At 31.8% G+C, this 10,864-nt stretch overlaps 1 long non-coding RNA gene across 1 annotated transcript; it reads right to left on the bottom strand.

The window, feature by feature from the left end:
- Positions 1–1,506: 1,506 nt before the first annotated feature.
- LOC114266732 (uncharacterized) lies at positions 1,507–10,327 on the bottom strand. Its single transcript, XR_014364102.1, has 4 exons — positions 10,190–10,327; positions 3,932–4,210; positions 3,737–3,843; positions 1,507–2,322 (listed from the first exon to the last, which is right to left on the bottom strand). It is a non-coding gene; the product is annotated as an uncharacterized LOC114266732 (long non-coding RNA).
- Positions 10,328–10,864: the final 537 nt, after the last annotated feature.

Here is a 10,864-nt window from a genome sequence, read left to right as displayed (position 1 = left end):
AACCCCATTACTGGACTGATTATTTAGCCTTGGAACAAGAACGGTACAATCAGCGCCTACAATGGGAACAACAAATGGCTAATCAGCTTAATACATTGGGTACTCAGTTCGATGAATTTGGTACTCGGTTCGATGAAATTGCCACCGCTCAGAACTCACTAATTCATCAATTTGGTGAGTTTCGTGTAGACTCAGAGAGACGCGCTGAACTGACAAGGAACCGCATTGATCTGATTGACCATCGAGTCACTCAGTTGTACCATCAGCATTTCCCTCCACCTCCAATACCACCTGACAAGAATGCTTAACTTGTTTAAAAATCAAGTAAAATGGTTCACAGATATGGTGGTTATATTTTTTTCTCTTTTTTTGTTTTGGTTATTTATTTGGTGAGTTTTGTTGTGATTGTTTTACTTTTGTTATTTTGTTATAAACTTTTCTATTCACGTAATGAATAACAACAACGGGTTTTTTTTGGAATCATTTAATTACATAGTTATAATGTTATAACAATTTGTGCAAAAAGATTATGCATTGAAAAAATTATTTGTACAAAAATTAATAAATAGTAATTCATAAATGTCTACGAAATCCTTCATTTGAATAAAATGAATAAAAATTACACAATTATTAATTAATTTTTCTGCATCAATTATAATATAAAATTAAATTAATGTTCTGAAATTAAATAAAACAAGTTACGGTTTAATAATATTTAACAATAAACATTCTTTTTTTTAATGAAAAGGAAAAAAAAAGTTATTATAAACTTCTGTACAGAAAATTAAAAAGAATACCCCAGCGTTTACACAAATTATGCACCCTTACTTTAAGATGTACCCAGCGAATTTTTACACATTCTTCATATAAAATAATATTTTGCTATAAAATCGGGTGATATAAAACAATAAAATATAATTTAATTTTTTATTTTATTTTATTTTATTTACTTTATTATTATTATTATTATTATTATTATTATTATTATTATTATTATTATTATTATTATTGTTCTTCTTCTTCTTCTTCTTATTATTTTTTTTTATTTGTTACACTTTTAAATGGTGAACTTATCACCACCACCACCTACCACCACTAACCACCCGCCTGCCAGCACCACCCACCAGCCACCACCACCCATCTGCCACCACCAGCCACCACCCATCTGCCACCCACCACCCACCACCACCCACCACCACCACCCACCACCCATCTGGCCGAAGATGTAATCATCACCTCTGAATGGACACGTTCGCTGCGGTCGACAACTACTTGACGCGTTGATATGGTCATGCATTAAAGCAATCATCAAAAAATTCATAAAATCATCAACAACCTCATCCTCCTCTGATGAGAGCTCCATTGTATTGTTTTCTCTGTCGGATGACATATGCCTTTGTCTACATCACAGTAAAAGTATAATTATAAAATATGTTATTCATGCTATAATAGTTAGCGTTATTGGTGAAACAGTAAAATTCAGAGGAAAACAAAATTTATTTAACACATGGTCATATTATAATAACAGAACATAGTTTTAATATAACAGAAAACACTTAAAAGTTCAAAAAAAAAAAAAAAAAAAACATACGAACATAGAAAAGGAAAGAGGATATGATAAAATAAAATAAAAAATAAGAAAAACCAAATCAGGAATAATGAAATCATCAAACAGTTCAGTGAAGAAGATTTGCTAACACAAGCAACACAGAACTTCTCAGTTCACTGCAAAGCGAGAATCATGGCTAGGCGCAAATGGGTAGAAGTGTGCATAAAAAACCTTCGCCATTCCTTATCCTTGAACAGTGTCAGTGCCCTAACGTACTGCAACGGTGGTATGTCCCCAAGCTCAAGCAATGCATCTTGACATGTATCAAGGGAATAATCATCACCACCTGCACTTACAGCCTCAGTCTCATTTTCTCGTGCACGTGAATGTCCTGTTTTGGCTTGTACATAGGATGTAAAAGCTGCGCACACAGCATCAAACCCACTTGACCGTGATTTTTTGGAACGATCACTGTCAGTCTGGCTAGTTGCAGGGCCACTCTTGTGACCTTTGCCCTTTGCTGGATCCATATACTCATCCCCGAATAAGTCAACAGGAATGGCCTCAGCAGCATTACTCCCACCAGCGTTACTCCCACCAGCATCAGTGTTCTAAAATTTATTTAACATGTCATCTTCTTCTTCTGAGTCAAGGGGTCCTTGTGTGGATGCACGAGACAGGGCCCCTGTGGCACAACAATTTTCAACAATTTCTGCAATTTCTTGAAAATATTCAAACCCTTTTGTCCTAAACTTCTTCACATTTCTGCTAGCCTACAACAATTACAAAACAAGAATTTAACACTATATATATCATGAAATGTTTAAAATAAAATTAGAAAATAGTACAGATTAATGGAAAATCTTATCCCAAAATTCATCGGGTGCAACAACAGTGCCTATAATAGGATCACATCCCAGACCAGTCTGTGCCTGCAGTCGCTTAAATGTCTGGTAATCAGCTTTCAATCGCTGATATTTTTGGCACACCTTGACACCTGTATACCGAAATCCATATATGTTGTACAACTGATTTGCATAATGATTCCAATGCCTAATTGTCCACGAAGTAGTACGGCCCGTTGTTTGATTATTTCTAACCTCATCTCTCAGCATATTTATTAATTTCGTTTCAATTCTAGGCATCCACATTTTGGTGTTCTCATTGTCATCGGAATTATTTCCATCCATCTATAAACATACAAATTATATTTAAACTAGTTTGGGATGGATATACAAGCATAACAAAGTATTTTAAAGTAGTCTGCGATGGATATACAAGAATAACAGCGTCAAAATGGTTTGAAGGAGAACACAGATAAAGGAAAAAAAACAGATGATTTTATTTCGAGAAAAAAAATACGTAGCAGATTAATTGAATTTTAATAGCAGAAATATAACCACAAAAAAAAACATTCAGATAGCAGAAATATAACCACAAATAAAAAAAAAATCAATTAACATTGTGTTTATATAAGAGGAAACAAATCAGTAACATATAACCACAAATAAATAAAAAATCAGTTAACATTGTGGTTAAATAGGAGGAAACAAATCAGTAAAGAAAAATTAAGGGAAAAAAATCAGTAAAAAAGCCCGGTAGGTTCAAACAGACCGGTAGGTTTTAACGAAGAAATGGAAAATCGGAAGACAAAACCGGAAGAGGTGGGAGGACCGGGTGGTTGACTGGCCGGATGACCCGGGGGACGACCGGCCGGGTGTCCCAGGCTCTGTACAGTTCAAACCATTAACTAATTGATGAAAGGTTCAAACAGTTCAAACCATTAACGAAGAAATGGAAAACCGGAAGACAAAGTGGGAGGACCGGGTGGTTGATCGGCCGATCGACCGGCCGGATGACCCGGGGGACGACCGGCCGGGTGTCCCAGGCACTGCCGCTTCAGGTTCAAAGGTTCAAACAGTTCATAATTTAAAGGAATAACCGATCTGAAATGGAAAATACGCCTCTACAAATTCTCATAAACCATTTAGGAACTGATTTCAACTTCTCCGAAATCATTTATACATAACAGATGAAGATTGATTTACTGACTATTCTTGAAGAACAAAAAAGTTGAAACAGTTCAGGATGAAGAATGAAATCGTTTATCGACTCGTCCGAAATCATTTTCAGATAACAGATAAAATCATTTTTAGATAACAGATGAAGGATGAAGGATTTATTTACCAGATCAGTGGGAGTTGAATAGTTATCGCTGGTGACGAAATGTGTATACTGATTGAATATGCCACTGTTTGCTCGTCGGATTCGATAATAAATTTGATAAATTTGACCTGAAAAAAATTAAAAATAAATTAAGATGAATTTCTCAAATAATTTCCCTATAACAAAATATGTAAATAAATTTGTGAGTAATTTCACCTCGCAGTCGTCGTTGTTTGGTTGCCCATAATAAGAATCGTCCGCAACGCACAAATCGTAACTCAGTCGATTTGTGAAATATGATACCAGTACAGAGCGGGTTGGGTGGATTCATTCTTTATAAAATGAGTTTGAAACCCACCCGTGATGAATTTGAAGTATGGATGTTTGATACAGAGAAGCCACCCGTGATGAATCTGAAGGACTAATGTAGATGAGCTTCACGTGAAAGTTGCAGAGACGATGAAGAAGGCAGAAACGTTGAAAGGGAGATACAAGCTGCCAAACAGATTTTCAAAATGTAATTTGAATTAACACGCATAATCAATTTTTGAACGTCGTATCCAAACGTCATGCGCGAGCTCACGTGTTGAAAATTGATTTGAATTAACAACCAAACATAGCCTATGTTTTTTTTTTTTTTTTTGGAACAAATATGTAGGCTATGTTTGACATAAGTGTTTTTGGGTTAAAATAGTTTAAAAAGATAAAATAAGTTAAAAAATTATTAAAATAAAATGTCACATCTAAATCACAATCATTTTATTTTTTTTCTCACAAAAATTAAAAAAGTCAACAAGTGAATTCCAAACGAAACTTTTTAACCCCGGACTAAAATACCCAAAAACCAAAAAGCTAACTCACATCCTAAATGATGGCCTAATAACTTATTATATATTTCTTGTTTGGAAATAAGCTATTTTAGTAATTTATTGATTTTTTACGAAAAAATGTGTAGCAAAATAGAGAAAGTGATGTGACAATTTATAATAACCTTTTAAATTTTTAACTAAAATATATAATTACCAAACAAGGCTTTAATTATGTATTCCGTTCCATTTTTTACCGTGTACGATTATTGTATGTCATTAATGGACAAATATATAATTTTGGAGTACAAATAAATAAATTTTACGAACTTACTTTATTAGTTGATGTGGCATTTATCTTAGTATTATTAATGAAATTTTGATTCTAATTCAGCTTATCATTTCTAGTAGCGGAGTCAGAAAACTAAATTAAAAGGGATACTTATTAATTAAAACTTTAATTTTTTGTTTCTATAACCAATAGTAAGATAATAATAATTTTTGAATTAATATTAAGTACAAAAACTTAAATAAATTATTACAAAAGTATTTCACATAAAATTTTTCAATTAATTTTGAGTAAAATCGAAAAGAAAATATTGCGTGAAACTAGTGTATCATGAACAATATAAAAAAGTCATATATTTAAGTCTTAAAATAAATTATATAATAGTAAGATAAATTAAATTTTTATAAAATTAGAGTAAAAATTTTATATAATAGTGATATTACGTCGTCAATGAGACATGATATCACCAACTAATACTCAAACAACATATGAAGGATGAATTCTACATATAAATATAACAAACACTCTAATAACTTATATATACATATAGTGAGATTAATTATATTTACATATCGATAATGATGGATATTACCTTTATATTTAGATTTTTTTCACAAAATGTTTATACATAAAAATATAATTTGTTATAATAACTTCATTTTTAACAAAATAATTATTATTATTCTCATAAATAAAAATGCCATTGACATTTTATTCTAAGGGTTTGGCTTGTGTCTAGTCTGAGATCAGACTGGGCGGTGCTATGAGCCCATGGGAGCCCACCATTGGTCCCGTTTTGATAATCTGAACCGCTTAATATGCAGAACTCATCGAATACTATATGTTTGTAAAAAATACGTTGATAAGAAATCGATAGCTATGTGATCGAAATAATTTTTTGTCAACTGTTAATTTGTTCACTGTCCATTTATTTTTATACAAAACTGATTTGATCACATAGCTATCGATATCCAATCAACGTAATTGTTTACAGGCACATAATACTTGACGAGTTCTATACATTGAACGGTTCAGATTATCAAAACGGAACCAGTGGTGGGCCCTCACAAGCCCAACAATACCGTCTAATCCGATATCGAACTGAACACAAGTCATGCCCTTATTCTAAATATTATTTTATTTAAAATTTTATTTATATTCATATATAAAAAATACAAAAAAAATTTGTAAATCCAAAACCGGGGGCACGTGAACCGCCGGTCTCCATGTGGGATCATTTCGTTGATCAAGATTACACTTTATAGAACTGATCTAACTCTGGTTAATTCCTAATCAATATGAGTTACAGCTGACTAATATCTAACTAACTGAGTTATATCCCTAACAAACTAAGAACAGGTACAACTGACACTATGCCTTGATCCTTCACATGTGACTTGAGCTTGAGCTGTTGCACTTGTTGAACTGAATTGGTGGTTAAGTATCAACTGCATCTGAAGCCTCAATATGAGCTGAAACCTTTCTATGGTCTGTATGATATTTTTGTTTAATTTTGAAAAAAAATCAATTTCTTATAAAATAACAACTTAATTCTGTAATCATTGAATAATTAGTACCAATATAGTTTTTCGAAAGATAAACAATGTCACTCACTGTACTTGAGCTTTTTTCGAAAGGCCACGAAAGGTACAATTTGCTTTTTATAATGGAGAAATTACATTTAAGTAACTTTTTTTTTTTTGTGTAACAAAATCATAGTAAAAGTTGTAGCCTCTACATTTTAATAAATATATTCCCCATTTTCTATTATCTTGTAATTACTCCGCATATATATACCTATTCTACATATAGGGATCATCAATTTTTAAATTTTAAGTAGTGTTTGGCAGAGTTTTCTAAATATAATTTAAGAATAGAGTTGTATTTTAAGTTTGTGAATTTTAGAATTATGATTTAAGTGTGAAAAATTTGTTTGGTGAATGAATTTTGAAAAGATTTTTAAATTGAGTGAGAAATTTTAATGTGACATATGATATTTGATACAAAAACTTATAACTCATAACCAAACACATAACTCAAAAACCTATTAAAAGCTCATAATTTTTTTTAAAAAAAATTCTGAAAATATTTTTTTATTAAAAATATCTTAAAAAAAACAAGTGCCAATTGTTAAAAAAAAATTAAAAAAAAAATTGGTATGTTCCGATTGACCGGCTGGAAGATTAGTTAAGCCAAATTTCAAAAAAAAAAAAAAAAAAATTCCGCTTGACACAAAATTTTCTTTTTGTTGTGAAAATATAATTTGAAAGATGTATCCAAACATGACATTAGAATGTGGGGTAAAATTATAATTTGCAAATCTATCCAAACACAACCTTAGTTTCTCTATTTTATTAGACTCTCAATTGTATATCATATAGTCGAGGTGTGCGTAAATTAAATCAGATACTCGGTCATAAAAAAAATATATTGAAATACAAAAATTTAAAACATGATTTAATAATTGAAAGTATGTTAGAACATAGTGATAAAATTAAAAAAAAAAAAAAAAAAATAGAATCTCGTGCCGTGTTTTCATATAACATAATCTAGAATAACAATGCTATACACCCTAAAAATGTACACACAAAAAATATTAAAAAAAATAAAATATGCAAACCAAATCCATTTTGAATGTGACCTAATACACCATACATTTAATTTTTAGACATTTTTTAAAATATTTTTCTCTTAACTCGTAACTAATTATTGTTATGGTGACCAAAACCATCATAACACCACTGTCTAGATTAGATAGTACTAGCCATCACCACAATTTATTGCAAAAACAAAATTTACATTCTTCTCCAAATGAATTGTCATAGCTTGCTTTTGATGCCCAAGTCCCAATTTCATGACATCAAAATTAGGTAAACACACCTCCATGTTAGAGCTGTTAAAATAAGTTAATGATAGTTCTCTTTTTCCTACAAGGCTATCAATTTATATCTCCTATCAAATCATGTTAAGTAATCAAAAGCACCTGTCGATTTTCTTATAATCGTTGAAGGCACTATGTCAAGACGAACTTGAGTCATAACTTGATTCAAACCTTACAAAAGACTCTTTTGGTGACATTCAAAGAGAATTTTCATACATTAATGCCTCCTCAACCCTTTTTCGCTTAGAAGAAAAAGGAAGAAAAAGGAAATAACATTTATCGAAACAGTTCTTTTTAGTGTGTAGTTGGGTAGAATTTTTCCCAGCGTAGAATGTGGTGGGAGTTTCTGTTCAAGCACATTGCCCACTATCCTCAAAACATGAACATCTTCTATATATTATATTATCAGATCAGGAAGAAACCAGAAAGATGGAGATCTGTTTTACAGGTAAGCTGGTTTCTTTGTCCCCAAACAAACAAGACACACATTGTGCCCTAAAGCAATATCAAACCTTTCAGTACTTGCAACCCCACAGCAACACATCCCAGCCCTACACGTGGCACTTAATGGCCAACCACTTGTCCCATTTTTTTTTGCATCTCCTCATATATAATATAGAATATCCCAATTTCCAAGTCAAAGTTTGGAATGATATTTATGCATGAAGGAATGAAAAGTTTAGCAATTTAAAATTATCGAGAGAGAGAGAGAGAGAGAGAGAAGTGTAAAAGAAGATTAAAGCAGGACAGTTTTTTAGGGTTAAACAAGTGATAATGATGAAGAAGATGATGTAGTAAATAGTTGAAGGAAAAAGACGAAGACGTGACTGAAAATGAAGTTGGGAAAAGAGTCAACCTTCCATAGTTATGAATACTCATTATTAGAAAAGCCTGCAACAAATTTATGGCACAAGCATAAAAACCCTAACTCTCTCTCTCTCTCTCTCTCTCTCTCTCTCTGTAAAAAAGGTTCTCTCTGAAAAACACTACTGTCTTCAGACTGATCACCATTAATACCACTACTGATTTTTTTTATTTTTTATTTATTTTTAATTTAAAATGAAAAAATTTATCTGAATAATCCATCTTCCAGTCAGTACCCAAAATACAGATCTTTGTTTATTTATTTATTTTGGATAAGTAATAGAGAGAGGGATTTGCTTAGCTTTAAAGAAAATCAAGAAAACAAAATTCTATCATTAAAAAGCAAAACCAAACCCCAAAAGGGTTGGCCCAGAAGGTGGGTGTGCTCCTCCAACGTTTCAAGTTCGAAATCTTCAAGATACAAACAATTTTTTGAGCACAGTCCATAAATCCCGGTTTTAATTTGAGACCCCGCTAGTGAATGGTGTAATTGATCTCCGAATTAGTTGGTCCAATAAACTGAATATCGAATCATAAAAGAAATGAACAAGCAAAACCATATCAGCAAAAAGAAAAAAAGTTCGAGATTGAAATAACAAAACAAAATGAGAGAGAGAGAGAGAGAGAGAGAGTAAATCATATATATCATGCTAAGATCCTGAAGAAAAAATGCTTAGTTGGTTGGTGGAGCATGAGAAGAAAATTTTGTATCATAAATGAATAAGTAAAACCATATCTGTAAACCATAAAGGACACGACATCCCATATTTTGCTTTGGTTTCTTTAGTACAATTAACAGAATGGAATGGACTGAGAAGAATTTGACTCTGGCTGAAAATCAAAATTGAAGATCATATTTTATGTAATATTTGGAACCACGAAAACATAACCAAACAGGTTAAATACTTCGAGATTAAACCCAGAAAACAAGAATAATGTTAGAAGATTTTTGACTTCCACCATTAAAATTGTAAAAACAAAAAAAAAAAAAAAAAAAAAAAAAAAAAGAGAAAGAAAGAAAGAAAGAAAGAAAGAAAGAAAATAATCAGATGTAATCTTTTTTTCATAGGAAAATTAAACCTAGAACAAGAATAAAGTTTCTCATCCTTACTTGTAGCTGAAACAAAAGATCAATCCCAGCATAGTTCTCGGATTTTATCAGTAAAATCAAACCAGAAACATGAAAATTTTAAAGTAGAATCAGATCAAAGTTCTTGCTAGGTTTGGTATTATCATACATCAAACCTAACCCTCGATTAGGGTTAAAAAGAGAATTCAAACATGTTAGGTTTGGTATTATCTGAGTGAAACCATCAAACAAACAAACAAACAAGTAGTCCAACGTGAGATGATCATGATTTTGTCTGAAAAGTTTCCATGACATGATTCATATGATACATCATACATATGTTTGGTATGACAGTGAATCAAACAAAGAGTGTGAGAAGATCATGATTTTGTCTGACAAGCAAAGATCATATCACACATGTTTGGTATGATATATTATTGTATATCAAAAATCAAACCAAGACCAAGAGTAATCTGAAGCCTCTGATTTTTCTGAAAAGAGTAGAGAAGATATATATATATATATATATAATAAAAGTAGATATAGTACACAGATACATACATACCCAGATGACAAAAAACGTCCTTTTAAGGCCGAAATCTGCAACCAGAGAGACCAGAGATAGTAAGAAGAACCCGTGAAACTCAGGATAGATAGCGCCAGTAGTGATTGACATAAAAATTAAAACACAACCAAACAAAGCCTTAGAACAACAATCATAGTCATTGTCCATGGCGCTATCCCTCCTGAGCTTCACAGATCCTCCCATACTGTATGTTTTCTGATATATGGAAGAGAGAGTATTTTTTAGCTTAACTGAGCAAAGCAAAACAGACCCTTGATTTGTATTGTGTATTGTGTATCTCTCTCTCAGAGCTCATATGGTTAGTGAAGAGAAAGGAAGGGCAGGAGTCCATTTATAGGAGGAGGAAGGGTAGTCATGAGGTGTGGAAGGCCATTCACGAGTCACTTCTATTGGGGCATGGAAGAGCTAAGACCAAGTAAAATGGGGTTTGTTGTGTGGAGGGACGGATTTTCATTTCTTTTTTTATTGTTTAATACGTGTATATGTATATATATATATATATATATATTTGTGTGATCACTGAAATATTTGATCATCAAAATCATCACAAATGTTACAATTATAAATGCCAACAACATATTCACATCTATAAATAAAAACATTGGTGAGAGATCAAAATTTCAGTTAGATTTTTTTGTAGTTATATCTTTTTAT

Source organism: Camellia sinensis, chromosome 3 (genome assembly GCF_055761805.1).
Source record: "Camellia sinensis isolate YWXY chromosome 3, ASM5576180v1, whole genome shotgun sequence".
NCBI classification, from domain to species: Eukaryota; Viridiplantae; Streptophyta; class Magnoliopsida; order Ericales; family Theaceae; genus Camellia; species Camellia sinensis.
The sequence above is the reverse complement of the archived record's forward strand: the minus strand, read 5'-3'. Positions and strand labels throughout refer to the sequence as shown.